Source organism: Canis lupus, chromosome 8, assembly GCF_048164855.1.
Source record: "Canis lupus baileyi chromosome 8, mCanLup2.hap1, whole genome shotgun sequence".
Classification (NCBI taxonomy): Eukaryota; Metazoa; Chordata; class Mammalia; order Carnivora; family Canidae; genus Canis; species Canis lupus.
The window spans coordinates 22,208,775-22,226,903 of NC_132845.1; the positions used below are offsets into that span (position 1 = coordinate 22,208,775).

Here is an 18,129-nt window from a genome sequence, read left to right on the forward strand (position 1 = left end):
ATTCATCACCCCTGTGTGTATCTCTCTTGACTTCTTTTCCTTTATTTTCTTTTCTCTTTGTTTTATTTTGAACTGTTGATGATCTCTCAGAGATAGCTTATCCTTTCACCTGTGTCTTCTTTTCTTGGCTAGGTTCTAAGTTCCTCAAGGGAAAAGGGAAGGAAACAAAGCACTATCTTTGGGATTTCCACGGACCCCGGTGCAACAGGGGGATCATTTTAAAGGTGAGGAAATGGAGGCTCTGGAGAGAAGCCAAGTTGCCCAAGATCTCCTCAGCTGGTGGGGGCTGGGGCCTGCTGTGTTCTCCAAACACCTGCTTGGTTTCAGAGCCAGCAGACCTGCCGCCTCACCAGTCCTCCCTGAGGGCCTGAGCTGGCTCACTGTGACTTAAATACCTCAGAGGGCTGAGGCCAGAGCTGGCCCACAGCAGACACTCAAAAACTATTACCCGGCTTGATTGATTTAAATAAATGCGATGGTTTGGTCCAATCAGGGCAATTAACTGGATTGTACTTCTCCCACATTGTGGACAGATGGAAGCTCTTTGGGAGACATTGAAAGACCTGGGGTGTCAGGAATCACTATCTCTTCCCCTCCCCAGCTAGCAGATAAAAGCTGCAGGCTCGGCCTTAGTGGTGCACTTTTAAAATTTCTGTCAGAACAAGGAGCAAAAAAAAAAAAAAAAAAAGAACAAGGAGCAAACATGAATGCATTTGGGTAGAGCTTGGTCAACTGACAATTATCTGTCCTGAGGAAGGAAAGATGGCATCCGCCAAGGATGTTGACGTCTGCCAACACTGCCCCGTTTCCTTTGGGCCCAGAATGTCAGCATCCTTCTGCAGCTGGACAACTGCTTTACTTTAAGCAGAAGTCTGCAGGCAGGGGGATGTAGAAAGAGCCCCCCCACCCCCTTTCAGGCTGCTGGAGGGGGAAGGGCCAGGAGTCAGACCCTACCCTGGCTTAAAACACTCTGGAAACAATAGCCATTTACATGCTCCTTTGGTAATGAAAATGGCTATAAAAATAGATTTGACCTTTTGTGGTTTTCTAATTTTGAAGTGTGTATATTACTTACTCAAAGATAAATGAGGAAAGGTTTTTTTAAAGTTCTACATAGTTTTACACCCAGAGCTTGAAACAATGTAGAACTAACTTAAGAGCACTGGTCTGGGGGGCAGGGGTAGTCAGTGAAATGGTATTAGTTCACAGAGTAAGTTCAAATTTGTTAGGGTAGCCTGTGACACCAGGGGTGATCTAACTCCTGCCTACCCATCTTAGAGTAGGATCCCCCAGAGGCAGGCCCTTCCATAAGGGTGTGGGTTCAAGTATGCGATTGCTACAGGGAAGCCATCCCCAAAGCCTGGGAAGGTGGTGGGGGCATGAGAGACAAGGAAGGAAGGGGTGCTGATAAGGGGTGCATGAGGAGATGTTGACTGCTTGGGATACTATGGGTTCAATCCCCAGGGTCCCTCTGAGAGACTGGGTAGACACACCTTAGAATTCTATGACCAGGGCAAGGATCCTGGGAGATTTGTTCACCAGCTTCCTTTCTCACGGTTGTAGGTTGACCTGAGAGCGTTGCCTCTGTGGCCCTTCTCATCAGCCTCATTTAAGGGCTGAATACACTCTCAAGACCAAAGAACACCCAGGCAGGGAGGTGCAGGTGCTTGAGGTAGAAACTACAGAGGGTCTGGACAGATCATAAAAACGTCTGCCGTGCCTTGCAGCTCTTTCCATCAAGAGGTGGATTCTACTTCTCTACTCGAATTTAGATTTGCCTTTCGGCAAATAGCATACAAAGCTTGCAGAGTCGTGAGAACTCTTGGCCTAGGTCCCCAAAGACCTTACAGCATCTGCTCTACACAATTCGAACCGTGCTGCCACCGTGTGAATGAGACCACACTAGGTTGCTAAAGGCTGAGAGACCACAGGGAGCAGAGATGAATCACCTAGCTCAGCACTTTCGGGTCAACCAGCCCCCAGTCAACTTGCCAGCTCACTACGGACACATGCCCTATTGAGCCCAGCCCAGCCTAGCCCAGAAGGACCACTCACCCTAAGTTGCTGAGCTCACAACCATAAACTAAAGAGCTGTTGTTACTTTATACTGCTAAATTGGGGGCGGTCTGCTATGTAGCAACAGCTAATCAATACAGCATTTAAGGGAGATGACCAAAGCTGAGGGTACTCTGCACATAGGCCAAGGGGCACCAGTAGCTTCCACCACACTGCCTGTATTAATTCTCTATTACTGTGCAACAAGTCACAATAAAACATAGCAGCTTAGGGATCCCTGGGTGGCGCAGCGGTTTGGCGCCTGCCTTTGGCCCAGGGCGTGATCCTGGAGACCCGGGATCGAATCCCATGTCAGGCTCCCGGTGCATGGAGCCTGCTTCTCCCTCTGCCTGTGTCTCTGCCTCTCTCTCTCTCTCTCTCTCTCTCTGTATGACTATCATAAATAAATTTAAAAAAAATTAAAAAAAAAACATAGCAGCTTAAAACAAACTTTTATTATTTTGTATGGTTTCTGAAGGTCACAGCTGGGAAGGGGCTCAGCTGGGTGGTTCTGGCTCAAGGTCTCCCATAAGGTTGGGGTCAAGATGTTGGCAGGGGCTGCAGACATGGGAAGGTTTGACTGGGGTGGGAAGGCTTGCTTCCAAGCTCACTCATGTGGCAGCTGGCAAACCTTTGGTTCTTTAATGGCTCTTGGCTGGAGGCTTCAGCTCTTCACCACGTGAGCCTCCGTAGGCCCACTTGCAGCAAGGCTGTATTCTATTGGTCCACACAGATCAACTGTGGAACAACAGAGGAGAGGGCTACCCAAGGGGAATACCAGGGGTGGGATCACTGGAGGCTGCCTCCCTCACTATCTTTTCTCTCTCATCTACCCACACCCTCTGCCATTCACTCCACCCTTCAAATGACTCATTCATTCCCCAAATACTAAATAATGATAACAGCTCTTCTTGTTTTGGTAAGCCCACTAGATACCAGGCACTGTGATAGTCAGCTTATGTATAAAAGCCACATCTTGGGGCACCTGGGTGGCTGTGTTTGAGCATCTGCATGAGCATCTGCCTTTGGCTCAGGTTGCGATCCCAGGGTCCCAAGATTGAGTCCCACACTGAGCTCCTGCTTCTCCCTCTGCCTATGTCTCTGCCTCTCTCTCTCTCTCTCTCTCTCTCTCTCTCATGAATGAATAAATAAAATCTTAAAAAAAAAAAAAAAAGCTACATCTCTTTATCTGTGAGCCCTTGTCCCCCTGGGAGGAAAGATCTCCTGTGATACTGTGTTATAATAAGAAATATATACTTGGCCTTCATCCTTCATCCTGGTACAGAGCTTTTCGAACCTTTGGGATTTCTGAGTGGTGGGGTAAAAGGAGTGTCTTCTGTTATTCATTTTTTTTTTTTTAAGATTTTATTTATTTATTCATGAGAGACAGAGAAAGAGAGGCAGAGAAATAGAGACACAGGCAGAGGGAGAAGCAGGCTCCATGCAAGGAGCCCGATATGGGATTCGATCCCGGGACTCCAGGATTACGACCTGGGCCAAAGGCGGATGCTCAACCGCTGAGCCACCCGGGCGTCCCAGTCTTCTGTTATTCATAATGAACCCCCTTCAACCATGCCTGCCTTCCCTGGAGGGCAGTGCCTTTAGGCCCCCGGTCCCCTCCCTCGGCCACAGTGCCTGATAGAGAACCAAAGTCACTAAGGGAGTCGCTCCTGCCACTCATAGGCAAAGATCATAAAACTTCTACCTGCCTTTGGTTGTTTCTGCTTTTGTTTTCCAATGAGAGGAACTCAGAATCACTTATATTAAAAGAAATGAACAACAGCAAGACAAGGTAGAAAGAGAACATTCTGAGGAACAAAAGAAACACACCCCTACTTGATGCCACATCACTGGTCCTGGGAGCCTTTTCTTACCTAGGAGAAGAAAAAAAATGAACCCAAGTGCTCTGTGCCTGCCCCTGGACTCTTGGGGTGCCTGCCCGCCCTGCCACATGCCTGCATCAGGGTGCTGAGCAGCTGCGAAGAGCCTGAGCCAACTCCATGGGCGCTGCTGGCGGAGGCCATGCTAAGCCGTGGTTAGCGTACACAGATAGCAGCCCCTGGCAGTAGCTGGACTGGCAGCTTGGGAAGCCTTAGAAGTTCAAAGATGCCTCAGGCTGGAAAAATTTCATAGGCATGTAGGTGGGGCAGGAAGGAAGGGTAGAGGAGGCTCCTCTGAAGTCAGTACAGTGGGGGCCAGCATGAGGGGAAGGGGGGTGGTTACTCAGTTCCGGCCATGCCCTTCAGACTGGAGCCCAGGGCCTTTGGCTCAGAATCCTAAAAGTCCCCTCCCCCGAGGAGCCCTCCTTGACTACACACAGGAAGCATTCCTCTATAAGGGCACACATGGCCTCCTATTGTGATTCTCCTTTTAACAGCACTGAGATTTGGGTAGAAATCTACAGCCCAGTGGGTCAGAGACCTTCAGAACAAAGTGGTCCCTCAGTAAGTGTTGATCTGAGGGTGATGGAGAATACCTAAGGCGAAGCTTCCCTATGTGCTCTGAGGAGGAGAAACCCCACTCACTGGGCCCGTTCTTCTGGTGGCCTCCACCGAGGAACTGAATGCATCTCTCCCCCAACAGCAGCTGTTCTTTCCGAACTTTTGAGTCCAGTGATCACTCAGCTTCTGAGAATGGAGCGTGGTAAAGCAGGGAGGGGGCCGTCCTTGGAACAAGGATTCCTTGGGTACCAGTACCGCCTCTACCACCTACCAGCTGTGTGGGTCTGAGCGTGTTAGAAGATAGCAAAAGGACCCACCACAAGGATTTATGGGGATGGAAGGAGTTCCTGCATAGGGGAGCACTTAGACCCGAGTCTGCCGGGTAACGAGCGCTCCGGATGTCAGCTCTTAGTATTTGTCCTGTTTTCCTTGGATCACAGAAGCAGAACTCTAAGCCCTTTCAGGGACTACCCCAAATGTGTGCGGGAACAGAGAACGCGCTGGGGACTGGCTGTGACTGCTGTTTCCGTGAGGGAGAGGACAGCCCTAGGCCAGTGTGTTGAAGGAAAAGCTCTCTAGTGGATGGGGGTACGGGGTGACCTTGGCTCCAAGGGCCTGATCCCATGGACTCATGAGCCACCCTAGTTTGGGACCCCAAATGAGGGCCAGCTTAGATCTCGGGCCTGCCTTTCTTTTTTCTGGCCTCCTGGCCTTTGCTGCTGTCCTCGGGGACAAGCTATTTTAGGTAGCAGTCAAAATAAAACTGAGATTAACCCAGAATTCTTGGCAGCCAAACAATACCATAATTATGTGCTTTTTAACTTCAGAAATCAGGCAGCTGAAGCCGACTCGCTGGGGTGTGTGGGGTGCTTTGAGGATAGGAAGCCTCCATCCTTTGCTGGGTTACCTTCACGCAGCCTCCGCCATGGGTGGCCACCGGAGAACCATTCGGCTCTCAGGGGGACACTATTTCTTTTCCAGGGAGTCATATTGTCTGAACAACAATACAACTTGCTTTCACACTAGACACTGGCAGATTGGAAGGGTGACTTACTACTTTCTATATCATAAATCCTACCACCACCACCCCCTCCCCAAGTTCGGGTCCCAGTGCCTGGTGACCAGGAGGGAACAGAGGAGGCCTGTGTTCCAGGGTTGGATTTTCAGGGCAGGAAATCACCCAGAGGAATGTGTCTGTGCTTTGATTGCCGACAAGGGGCGCAGACCCCCTAGTCTGGCAAATAGGCCTCTTCGTCTTTGCCAGGAGCCGAGGGGGAGGGGGAGAATTAGTCACACACGAGAGAGCGACAGGATTAGGCCCCTGAGAGTAAAATCCTTCACTCCAACCAGAAAGAGGGAAAGAATGGGGGATTCAAGAGGCTGGGGGGCGGGGTTTGAGATTATGTCAATAAAGGTCACTGCCCAAGGAACAAAGAGGCAGCCGCCATAGGAGGCTCTGGGCACATCTTTAAGCTCCCAGGCAAGATCTCAGGAGGCAGGGAAGAGAGAAACCAACAGACCCCAGGACCAGGGGCAGCCCCGACGTGTGACTGGAAAAACACAGTTTCCCACCGAACACTCACTTGGCCCTGGGAACAAGGGGCTTCTGGAAACATGATGCTCTCAGCAGAGTGCTAGATATTTGCCTGGAAAGTTGACCTTGCAGGGAGAATGGAAATAGAAAAACATAGCCCAGCTGCCCCATCAAGAGGGAGGTGAAGGGACACCTCAGGTGGTGACAGACCTTCTCCATTCCCGTAGGGGAAGGCCACTGGGCCCGGGCCCTCGGCATGGCCAGGAAGTGATGTGTGGGGTGGCCCCTGGTCCCTGCCCTGGGATCAGGAATGCATATGGCTCCACTGTTGTAGCTGAGACCTTTGTTCCTTTCAGGCCTTCGCGGGCCTTTCGTTAACCTCCTGCCCAGGGTCCCAGGGAGGAGCGCCTATCTTTAACAAAGGATGTGGATTTCCTGCTTGGTTTTAGTTTGTTTGAATTTTATTTTTGTCTCAAAAGCCTGAGACATCTTTCTCTGCCACACAAGCCAAAAGAAAACAAGCCTTGGGAGGTGGACTGTGGGGACTGGACATGCCCAGAGAAACAACCTGTCCCAGAGATAGAATCTCAATTTTGGACTGGGGGTAGGTAAAGGAAAATGAGGCCTACATGATAGCCAGTGAAGGAGGCTGGGAGTTTTAAACAGGTGGGACTGGAAGGCAGGCCCCCCGATTGCTCTTCCTGGTAAAGGCTGGTGGGTTTTCATGCTGGAAAGGCTGCCTTGCTCACATTTTTCATCCTGTGTGGTCTCTAATTGGAAAGGGAAGTTGCATTCCAGTGTGAAAAAGAAGCCACTTGGCTACCTCCCTCTGGGGACTTCACGGCAGGGCCTCTGTCCCTGCAGACCTAGAAAAAAGGGCCGGCTCTCTGTCCAGGGCAAAAGGGGCTTTGGGCAAACCAATTGGGTGGCAATAAAATGATTAACAAGGGCGAGAGATTGATCCCATTGGGGCTCGGACAGTGCTTGGGGATATCAGGCAAAGTGAGACATAAGAGAAGCCCTAGAAAGGAGAGTAGGGGGCCCCTTGAGTAAAGATGCCAGCTGCTGATGGCTGGGGGCCTACAGGAAAGAATTGTCATCCCAACGGTCTCATCGTAAGTGGTCTTCTGAGGTCTGTGTCCATTACTGGCCAATAGCACCTTCTAGGCTGCTTCCACTTGGCCAACACTAACTACAGGCCAATATACCTGCGGGAGACCTTGTTTGTTGGATTATTTAGAAACTCCCAGGAGATAGACCCCCATCCAACTTGTACCTGTAAGCAGAGCCTGCAGAATTCAGAGAGCTGCCTTCAATTCTTCCTTGTCCAAGAAGGAGCATCAAGCCATCACATTTCATGCTTCCTGCTGGCATGGTGAGGCTGCATCTACATAATTGGTTATCCAGTATGAGCAACCCCAAAGCCCCTCCTGCCCCCCAGCTCCAGTGGCAGAGGATGGACACTCTCCTCTGAAAAGTTTTTCCTAATGGATTTTTTGAGAGGTGGCCCCTATTCTGGGATGAGCTGTAGGAGAGGATGGCAGAAAAGAGATAGAAGGTCCCCTCTGCCTCACATACTCCACTGGAGTGTCTCTTCTACCCCTGACCTGCCTTCTGTACTGGAGGGTACCTCCTGCTGGGGCTGGAGGTGTTCTCAAGAATGTCTCCCCACATCCCACCTGCAAATATCTCTGAGAGGAGCAAGCCCTCCAAGCTGCTATTAGCCAATACCCCAGAAAGCAACATCCTGAAGGGCTCAAGGGAACTGACGAGCAAGGGAGACACTATGAGACCTACCTTGTTTAAATACCAGCCCCCAGCTTTCTATCCTACCACCCTCTTCTCCCCCCACATGACTGTTCCTCTCTATCCCATGACACTCATTGCCTCCTAGCAACACTACAACATATAGCTACCTGTTCATGCTTGCTATCTACGTCCCACCTGATGTAAGCTCCATGAGCGTAGAGACTTTAACCACACTTGTTCACCAATATTGGTGAATATTGTTCACCAATATGTTCCAAGTGCACAGAACATTTCCTGGCACCTGGTAGGTACTCAAAAAATACATATTGAGTAAATGGGCTGAATGTGGGATATGGTTGCATTATGGTATGTGAAATATTAGATGAAGCCTCCAAAAATAAGCATAAGTTGGGCCTGTGATGCTCTTAAAATGGCCCGGCCTGCCCTGTATTTCCTTTGTTGATGAAGCTGAGAATCTTCCCATGTGTTTACCAAACATTTGTGTGGGTTTTTTTTTTTTTTTTCTCTGTGTGTGAAATGCCTGTTTTGTCTCTTGCTCATTTAACCCCTTGGATTGTTTGTCTTTTTCTTTTAGACTTATAGGAATCCTTTATATATTCTGGAAACCAATCCTTTGTGATTATATGCATTTCTCCCAGTTTGGAGTTTGTCTTTTAATTTTCTTTATGGTGTAATAATTTTATTTTTTTAAAGATTTTATTTATTTATTCATGAGACACAGAGAGAGAAAGAGGCAGAGACACAGACAGAGGGAGAAGCAGACTCCCTCTGGGGAGCCTGATGTGGGACTCAATCCTAGAACCCCAGGATCACCCCTGGAGCCAAAGGCAGACTCTCAACCACTGAGCCATCCATGTGTCCCTATGGTATAATAATTTTAATGTAGTTTCATTCATTAATCTTTTCTTTTAGGATTAGTACTATGTCTTATTTAAGGATGCTTTCCCCCCCAGAACTCATAAATAGATTCTCCAGTATTTTTTCTAAAAGTTTTAAAGTTTTGCTTTTACATTTAATTCTTCAATCTGTTAAGAATTTATTTTGGGGGATGAGGCAAGTAGATAATTTGTATTTGTTTCTGTCTAGATTCAGAGTGATGCTATTAATCTGGGACCATTTAAGCCCCTTAAGAGTTTCTTGGGTTCAATGTGGCCATCTTACCTTGCTACTGGACCAAGGCTCCCATGCCCAGACTGGCTCCCATATTGACACTTATTCACAGGTCGACTTTTACTCCTGGATGCAATTTTGGATTCATCTTCCATATTCTGGGGAGAAAAGGTTGGAAGAGAACTTAGTCACCATACTTCCTGTAAGCCTAGCAATGTCTTCAAAATTATACTTCATTTAAGAATTCAGGATCTAGGGGCACCTGAGTAGCATGGTCGGCCAGGCATCCGACTCACAATTTTTTTTTTTAAGATTTTTATTTATTCATTTGAGAGAGAGAGAGAGAGCACACGAGTGGGGCCAGGAGGCAGAGAGAGAAGGAGAAGCAGACTCCCCGCTGAGCTGGGAGCCCCATGTGGGGCTCGATCCCAGGACCCGGAGACCACAACCTGAGCCAAAGGCAGATGTTCAACCATCTGAGCCACCCAGGTGCCCCTGACTCATGATTTTGACTCAAGTTATGATCTTAAGGGATGTGAGATCAAGCCTTGCATTGGCTCAGTGGGGAGGCAGCTAGAGATTTTCTCCCTCTGCTCTTCCCCCTTGCTCATGTGCTCTCTCTCTCCCTCAAATAAATAAATCTTAAAAAAAAAAAGAATTCAGAGTCTAAGAGTTTTATAATGGGACAGTATTTCAGCATATCTGTGGTCACCAACTCTTACCCTCTATTCAGAGAGCAGATACATTTTAATTCAGACTGTACACTCTAGGTCAAACTACCAACTTAAGAAACAATTACTCTTGCAAAAGTAATACACATTCACTGTACAAAATTTGAAATAAAAAAGTACAAAGAAGAAAATTTAAATAATCTATAGATAAGTTCCCATCCTAGGGTATAACATTTTTAATATTTGAGTGTGTGTAGTGGTTTGAGTGTGGTCTCCCAAAAGTTGTGCCCACCCAGAACCTTTAGATACTATCATTATTTGGAAAAAGGGTCTTGGTAGATGTAATTAAGTTATGGATCTCAAGAGGTGCCTATCCTGGATTAGTGTGGGCCCTGAAACCAATGCTAAGTCCTTAGAAGAGGAGAAAAGAGCTAAATAGACATGGGTAGATAGGCATGTGAAGACAGAGGTAGAGACTGGAGTCAGGCAGCCACCAGAAACAAAAGAAAAGATTCTCCCCAAGAGCCTCTGTAGGGAGTGTGGCCCTGCTGACACCTAGATTGTGAACTTCTGGCCTCCAGAAATGAGAGAGAATAAATTTCTACTGTTTTAAGCCACTCAGTTTATGGTAATTTGCATTAGCAGCCCTATCTAACCAATGGTATAGATCTGTTATAGGTCAACTTCCCCAAAAAACAGCTTCAAAAGCAGAGATTTGCATACAGGTAGTTTATTGGAGAATTCTCTCAGAAATGATGCCTGCAGGGTTATAAGAGAGGTGGGATTGGACAGGGGGAGAGAGAAACTGAGAGGTGGTTGTCACAGAGGCCTCAGCCTATCCAGGAGCCCTGACGCTGGCACGGCCTTTTAGAACTGTCTACCACTGACGCCAGGGAGCCAGACTGCAGCACCTGTATTAACCAGTCATGGATGTGGGGGACCCCGTGGGAAGGTAGTTCTCTTCAGAGGCAAGCAATGTCTGGGAGAAGCCACCACTCCTAGGATCTGGGGAAATGAGACCCTTGGTCCTAAAATAGGGAAATAGGGGTGCATCAGCTTGCACGGAAATAGCCTTTCAGTCTAATACACATTTTTGGGCTTAGCATTTAATTTTTGAAACACTTGAGCTTTAGGTATGTTTTACATAAATTTAGCAGAATATCTGAGCTGTAAATTTATTATTAAAATATCACTGAACTTTATGTGTTAAAGTCTATAGAACAAGCTCATTTTAAGGAAGTAGAACTATTCCACATGACTAAACTATCATGTGATTTTTTCCAGGAAACAAACTTTTCTTTCTATATATATATATATATATATATACCACTCAGTTCCAGACATCCTGGCCTTCTTTCAGTTCTTCCAGATGTCTCTCTTGACACTGGTTTGTTTTTGACGTGCATACTGTTCTGGTGAGCTTTTCTCCAGGAAACCTTCCACCTCCCAGCCTCCCTGCCTCCCATACACGTGGTTCCCTCCAGCTCGTCCCTCCCATCTCAGCTGAAACATATCCTCACAGAGAGGCCTTCATTGATGCCCTCTAAGTGAACTCCCCCGACAACACTTCAAACTTTCCTTCTCATTCTCATTACACTTGTGATCGCTGCTTCATTGGTTCCTAGCACTGAGCAGACAGTGGGAGCGCAAAGATATCATTGAATTGCATGTAATCCTCGTCTGCAATGCCTGGGGTCTAGATTCAGTCTTAATTACTGCAACAGGCCTTCAGCACCCGGCAGGGGGAGAGATGAACTGAGACGTGGTTGTCACAGAGGCCTCAGCCTATCCAGGAGCCCTGACGCTGGCACGGCCTTTCAGAACTACCACTGAGGCCAGGGAGCCAGACCCCAGCACCTGTATTAACCAGTCATGGATGTGGGGGACCCCGTGGGAAGGTAGTTCTCTTCAGAGGCAAGCAATGTCTGGGAGAAGCCACCACTCCTAGGATCTGGGGAAATGAGACCCTTGGTCCTAAAATAGGGAAATAGGGGTGCATCAGCTTGCATGGAAATAGCCTTTCAGTCTAATACACATTTTTGGACTTATGAACAGTTGCTAAACAGTCTCTGTGACACCAGCCCTGCAAAATCCATGCATCAAGTACCACCGGCCTTCTAGTAAGTGTTCAAGGGTACTTCTGGCTTCCTTTAAAAACATCTCTGGGGAGCATTTGGGTGGCTCAGTAGTTGAGCCTCTGCCTTGGGCTCAGGGCATGATCCTGGGGTCCTAGGATAGAGTCCCACATTAGGCTCCCTGCAGGGAGTCTGCTTCTCCCTCTGCCTGTGTCTCTGCCTCTCTCTCTCTGTGTTTCTAATGAATAAATAAAATCTTAAAAAAAAAAACAAAATCAAAAACATCTCTGGGATCTCTCCAAATAATTTAAGTGATCTCCCTTCTTCACAGGTGGAGCTTAGCTTTTTCCTCCACCTGCCCTGAGAGTGGGCTTATTTTCCAGAGTGCAGTATGGAAAGAGGGGACAGTGATATGACAGTTCACATCAGTGATGAGTTATGTTGGTGATATGTACTCTTGACATATCATGATGAGAATGGTACTTCACTTCTGTGGTCTTCCTTCCCCAAACTTATAACCTTAGTCCAACCATGGCAAAAGCATCAGGCAAATGCAGATTGGGGGACATTCCAAAAAATACCTGAGTGGTATTTCTCAAAAGTGCCCAAATTTTTTAAACAAGGGAAGTCAGAAACTTTCACAGGCCAGAGGAGACTAAGGACAAGTAAATACAATGTGGTACCCTCAGGGGGGTGGGGGTGGGGTTCTAGAACAGAAAGGGCTTTGTAGGAGGAAAACTAGTGAAATCTGCATAAAAGGTGGAATTTACTTAATAATAATGTACCAGTTTGGTTTCTTGGCGTGACAGATGTCCGCTAGTGATGTCAGATGTTAACAGAGGAAACCAGGTGAGGGGTATATGGGAATTCCATTCTATCTTTGTAACTTTTCCATAGATCTAAATCTATTCTGTTTTCTTCAAAATCTGGAAAGGTACAATATCACTTCCATGCCCCGGAAAAGCCTCTGGGCCTGCTCGGTCCTCTGATGGGCCTCTTTTATTGCAGAGAGGGCGGGGGTGGTGGGGAAGTGAGAAAGTAAGGAGGTGTGAGGTCAGGCACTCTGCTATAAAAACATGTTCAAAACAAGATGACAACAGTGGGAAGCCGGTGTCTTACATAAATAAAGAGCAGATATTAAAACATCGCTACTTGAATCCAAGCAATTTTCTCTCCCTTTGACACAGTGAATGACCCAACGCTTCCCCAAGAAGTTCCAAAACCCACACTCTACTCCTCAGGTCAAGTGTAGGTGGTCAAGTGTAGGCGGGGGTGGGGGGGGGTGGGGGGTGGGGGGGTGGGGGCCCAGTGCTCCAAGGCTGCGGCTTCAGGAGGCCGGGAGGCAGGCCCCCACCCACCCCACCTCTTCTGGCCAGGTAGGCATGGAGGACTGTGACACCAGAGCCCCAGGGGTGGGCCTGCGGGCACACCTGTCAAGCCCACAAAACACCTGGCAGGTAGCTTCTTCCTAATGTCAGCAGGTCCCAAGGTAGCTACCCTCCAGGAAGTGGGAGAAAGAGACAAGGGAAGAAAACCAATTAGCATATTTCTGGAAAAGAAAGAAGGTCACAGAACCAGCTTCACAGTAGGAAGCCAAAATTAGTTGGGGGGTGGGGGTGGGGATGGCCTGGGGAAGGGCCCTTGGGGTAGGACCTGTTCCTAAACTATGAGCCTGGTTCCAGGGGTGCTTGCCCGTGAAGCCCTGGGGACAGAAGAATCGGTGCTGAGAGGTGCGAGTGGGCAGGACTGGAAAGGAAGACCTGATGGGAAGACCACTGAACAGAGTGACTTGGGCAGTGGCCGTGGAGCTAGAAGAGTGTCTCCTGAGCCAGGGCCCTTGTGATGGCCAGGCTGCCCATGTCCCCCTCCGGACCTCCTCTTGCTCCCTCCACCCCCAGGAGCCTCCACTGTCCTTCAGCCACATCATCTGCTGCAAGACCTTGGACCCCAGCAAATGTCCATGAGGAAATAAAGAGGCCTCCCTTCCCCTCCTGTCTGACTGCTCCTTGGGCAACAGCTCCAGAATCTCTGGATACAGACTGGCGCTGCCCGGCCGGGCTCCCCCTCTGTCTGACCCCCAGCAACAAGACCCCCTCGAGACAAACATGCGCTATACACCTAAGCGGTAGCCGCAGAGGGAGAAGTGCTTGCGCTGCACCCCAAACCTTCTGTCCCTGGGGTAAGGATGCGAGGCCCCTGAAAAGCAGCACATAAATGAAACTGAGACCGCTGCAGCATTTTACCAGGTCTTCGTGGGAAAGGAGTTTGGGAATATGATCTTGACTAGACTCTAGGTTCTAGGCTGGTTTTAAAAAAGTCTCCAAGGATCCAGGCACCAAATGAGATACTCCCTCTACCTGCAATGGCCCTGCAGGGTCCCCGCCAGCGCAGTTAGCCAGACTCACCCAACTTCCCATTTGGAGGAGGGTTTTGGGTGAGATGAAAACCCTAGATTCCCGCTGTGTTTATCTTATTTTATTTTTTCCCCCCGCTGTGTTTATAAAGGGGATTTCTACCAGAGAGACAAGGAGACTCAAGTTCATCAGAGGTTGATTCTCTCCTATGAAGCATCTCGGAAGAACTGAAGGCTAAAGACCACCACTATGTGATGGTCTTAAATAAAGCAATTTATTTATTTATTTATTTTTAAGAAAGAGGGTTTTCTTTCTTTTTTTTTTTTAAAGATTTTATTTATTTATTCTTAGAGACAGAGAGAGAGAGAGGCAGAGACACAGGCAGAGGGAGAAGTAGGCATCATACAGAGAGCCTGACGTGGGACTCAATCCAGGGTCTCCAGGATCACACCCCGGGCTGAAGGCGGCGCTAAACCACTGCGCCACCGGGGCTGCCCCAGAAAAGCAATTTATGGTTCTAAGGAATCTAAAATGGAGATATTCAAATTTCTTTTTTTAAAAAAAGATTTTATTTATTTATTCATGAGAGACACAGAGAGAGGCAGAGACACAGGCAGAGGGAGAAGCAGGCTCCCTGTGGGGAGCCCAATGTGGGACTCGATCCCAGGACCTGAGCCAAAGGCAGTTGCTCAACCACTGAGCCACCCAGGTGTCCCAACAATGTTGTGCCTTTCTCGCAACTAATTGCCAACATTACTCAGATAATGTTTATTTTTTCTTTCAAGCATTAGGCCACACAGACAAGTTAACAGAAAAGCAGAGCTTAAAACCAAAATCCTATCTTGGGTGCCTGCCTTTGGCTCAGGTCATGATCCCAGGATCCGGGATCGAGTCCCACATCGGGCTCCCTGTGAGGAGCCTGCTTCTCCCTCTGCCTGTGTCTCTGCCTTTCTCATGAATAAATAAATAAATCTTAAAAAAAAAAAAAAATCCCATCTGGGAGGAGTAGAACCGGTGGGTTTTCGCCTGAAAATTTCTACAGGAAATGGAGCTGGGTCTCTATTAGAGGGGAAAGCTGGAGATTACTGAGGTGGACAGGGTGGCTGCCTCTGTCAGCTGGCAGACAGGACAAAGACAAATAATAATAACACATTAGTAATTACCTGGTATCTTCAGGTGGAGTTGAAAGTGTTTTATAGGGAGAGGACAGCCCTCCCCCAATAAGGGCAGAGGAGGAGATGACTTCCTGGAGGCCTATGAGCTCAGGTCCCACCTGGCAGCTCACTCATGCACCAATGACAGGCCCAGGGCCCTGGCTCAGTCCCGTGCCACCACCTAGGTGACAAGCCATCCTTGTCATCCAACCCCCCCCCCCCCCAGTGTGCAGGTGTGTCTTCCAGGCTCTGCACTCCACCCTCCTGGCCTGTGTGAGCTCCTCCTGCTACTTCTGTAACATGTCTGTCCCTTCCCTTAAAAAGCAAGTGTTTTATGGACATCATATAATTGATAGAGTATTTGGGAGGTGTGTAAGATGTGGGCAGTGTAAACCCATTTCTGAGATGGGAATACTTGAGGCCCAGAAAGGTGTGGTGTTTTCTATACCCTGAGGCTATATGTTTCAAAGTGGGGTCTAAAACCCCTTTGAATAATTCTCTGTAAGAATTATTTTTTATTCATTTTGATGCTAACTTAAAAAAATAAACGTTTTGTAACATGTGATTGACCACCTGACAACTAAATGCCAGCATGGATTCAGGTACACATTTGTGTTTGTCACATGTCATCTAGGGGTGCCTGCATGTATCTTCCAGCGTAGTGTTCCTCAAACTGGGGTGCACGGATATATCTTTAGGGTTCACTGGATGCTCTAGTTTGGGAAACAATGCTCTATGACACACAGGATTCCTGGAGGATCTGCCTCACGTATGGTTGAACCTTAGGAATGAGCCAGAGGGAAGTGGTGGGAATGCAAAAGGGTGGCTCCTGCAGAGAGGCCAAAGAGGAGGTACACAAGGTTGTGATCTGGCCTGGGCTGACCTCTGAGGAGGTCAGATGGGGTAGGCAGGGGCATGGTGTTCTGGGGCAGGGGTGATGCTTGTAAACATGTGGTGGTAGCCTAACAGCTTTATATGGGCCACCCAGGAGCCAACCATCATGCACAGAGGCTGGGATACCAAGCGGGGGAGGGCCCCAGTGAAACAGGCAGAGCCAGCTGTGTGTGATTCCAGCAGAACTCAGGGCAAATCAGGAAGCCAATGCAGGGGTTCAGAGTTATGACTGGGCCAATCTGGAGGGGCTTCAGAAGATTGGGCACACACAGGATGCCCAACCCTGGCACCCCAGTACCAGGTTTAGGGCAGCACAGGGGCGGTATGGAAGGCTTTCCACCCAGCTCACTCCTCCTCAGCCACCAGTTATCACGACTTAAATGCCAATTATTCTGGAAAGTCCCCGACCCTCAGATAAGCCTTTCTGCCAAACACCCACAGCTCCCTCCCTGTGACCTTCCTTCCTGTGGCAGTTAGCTGCTCAAGGTCTGTTTTAAAAAATATTTTATTAAATTCAATTTGCGAATATATAGTATAACACCCAGTCCCATCCCATCAAGTGGCCTCCTTAATGCCTGTCACCCAGTCACCCCATCCCCCCACCCTTTGTTTCCCAGAGTCAGGAGTCTCTCATGGTTTGTCTTCCTCTCTAATTTTTTCCCACTCAGTTTCCCTTCCTTCCCTTATGGTCCCCTTTCACTGTTTCTTATATTCCACATAGGAGTGAAACTATATGATAATTGTCTTTCTCTGACTGACTTATTTCACTCAGCATAATACCCTCCAGTTCCATCCATGTCGAAGCAAATGGTGGGTATTCATCCTTTCTGAAGGTCTGTTTTTTTTTTTTTAACATTTTTTAACTGCTGAATACCAACTAGACAGAAGTATTAGTAGGCATCTCAGAAGTAGTTGTTGTTTTTTTTTTAAGATTTTATTTATTCATTCATAGACACACAGAGAGAGGCAGAGACACAGGCAGAGGGAGAAGCAGCCATGCAGGGAGCCCGATGTGGGGATTCGATCCCGAGTCTCCAGGATCACGCCCCAGGCTGCAGGCAGCGCCAAACCGCTGCACCACCGGGGCTGCCCTGAAGGTCTGTTTTTAAAGATTTTTTTTTTTTTAATTCATGAGAGACAAAGAGAGAAAGAGAGAGAAAGAGAGGCAGAGACACAGGCAGAGGGAGAAGCAGGCTCCATGCAGGGAGCCTGAAGTGGGACTCGATCCCGAGTCTGCAGGATCAGGCCCTGGGCCGAACGCAGCGCTAAACCTCTGAGCCACCTGGGCTGCCCTGAAGGTCTGTTTTTATAACCAGACTATAGCTTCCTGAGGGCAGGCACTGTACCTGTCCCATTCACAGGGACAGGGCTCCACAAGTATTTGTTGATGAAATAAAAACATGGGAATTCCAGGTTTGGTGGTCTGAGCTTCTAGAACACTCTCTGGCTTGGTCGGAAGTGATCTGGACCTGGACACCCTTGCCTGAGGCCACAGCGTCCAATGCCAAAACATTCTACAGAGATGTTCTGTTGTGCAGGAAGCCTGCCCTGCAGGATAATTTTGCTGCCACCCCTATGATATCCTAATCTGTCCAGATAAGGGCCCTCTTCTCTTTCTCCTCAAGTCCATGCCTCTTTTTTTTTTTAAAGAAATATTTACTAAAAATATTTCTGTGATATGTTGCTTTATACTTTGCAGAAACCCTTTTATACGTATGATTTTTTAAAGATTTTATTTACTTATTCGTAAGAGATACAGAGAGAGAGGCAAAGACACAGGCAGAGAGAGAAGCAGGCTCCATGCAGGGAGCCCGACGCAGGACTCGATCCCAGGTTTCTAGGCTCAGGCCCTGGGCTGAAGGCGGCGCTAAACCGTTGAGCCACCCGGGCTGCCCCAAGTCCATGCCTCTTAAAGCCAGGAGCGCTGACCTAGCAGGCAGCACGAGGTCATTTTGAGTCTCTCCTAAGCCTCAGGCACTTTTTACTTCTGGAGATCACATTCCGTATCAAAAATTACTACAATGTTCTCTCATCTCACATGAAACATATTTAACCAGGTAAGAGGTGGGTT

At 48.2% G+C, this 18,129-nt stretch overlaps 1 protein-coding gene across 1 annotated transcript in view; it reads right to left on the minus strand.

Moving 5' to 3' along the window:
• BCAR3 (BCAR3 adaptor protein, NSP family member) overlaps positions 1–9,068 on the minus strand; it is a 156,163-nt gene extending 147,095 nt beyond the window's left edge. Inside the window, exon 1 of the mRNA XM_072834564.1 lies at positions 8,962–9,068. The gene's annotated coding sequence lies outside the window, so the exon portion shown is untranslated. The remainder of the gene's footprint in view (positions 1–8,961) is intronic.
• Between the last annotated feature and the right edge of the window lie 9,061 nt (positions 9,069–18,129).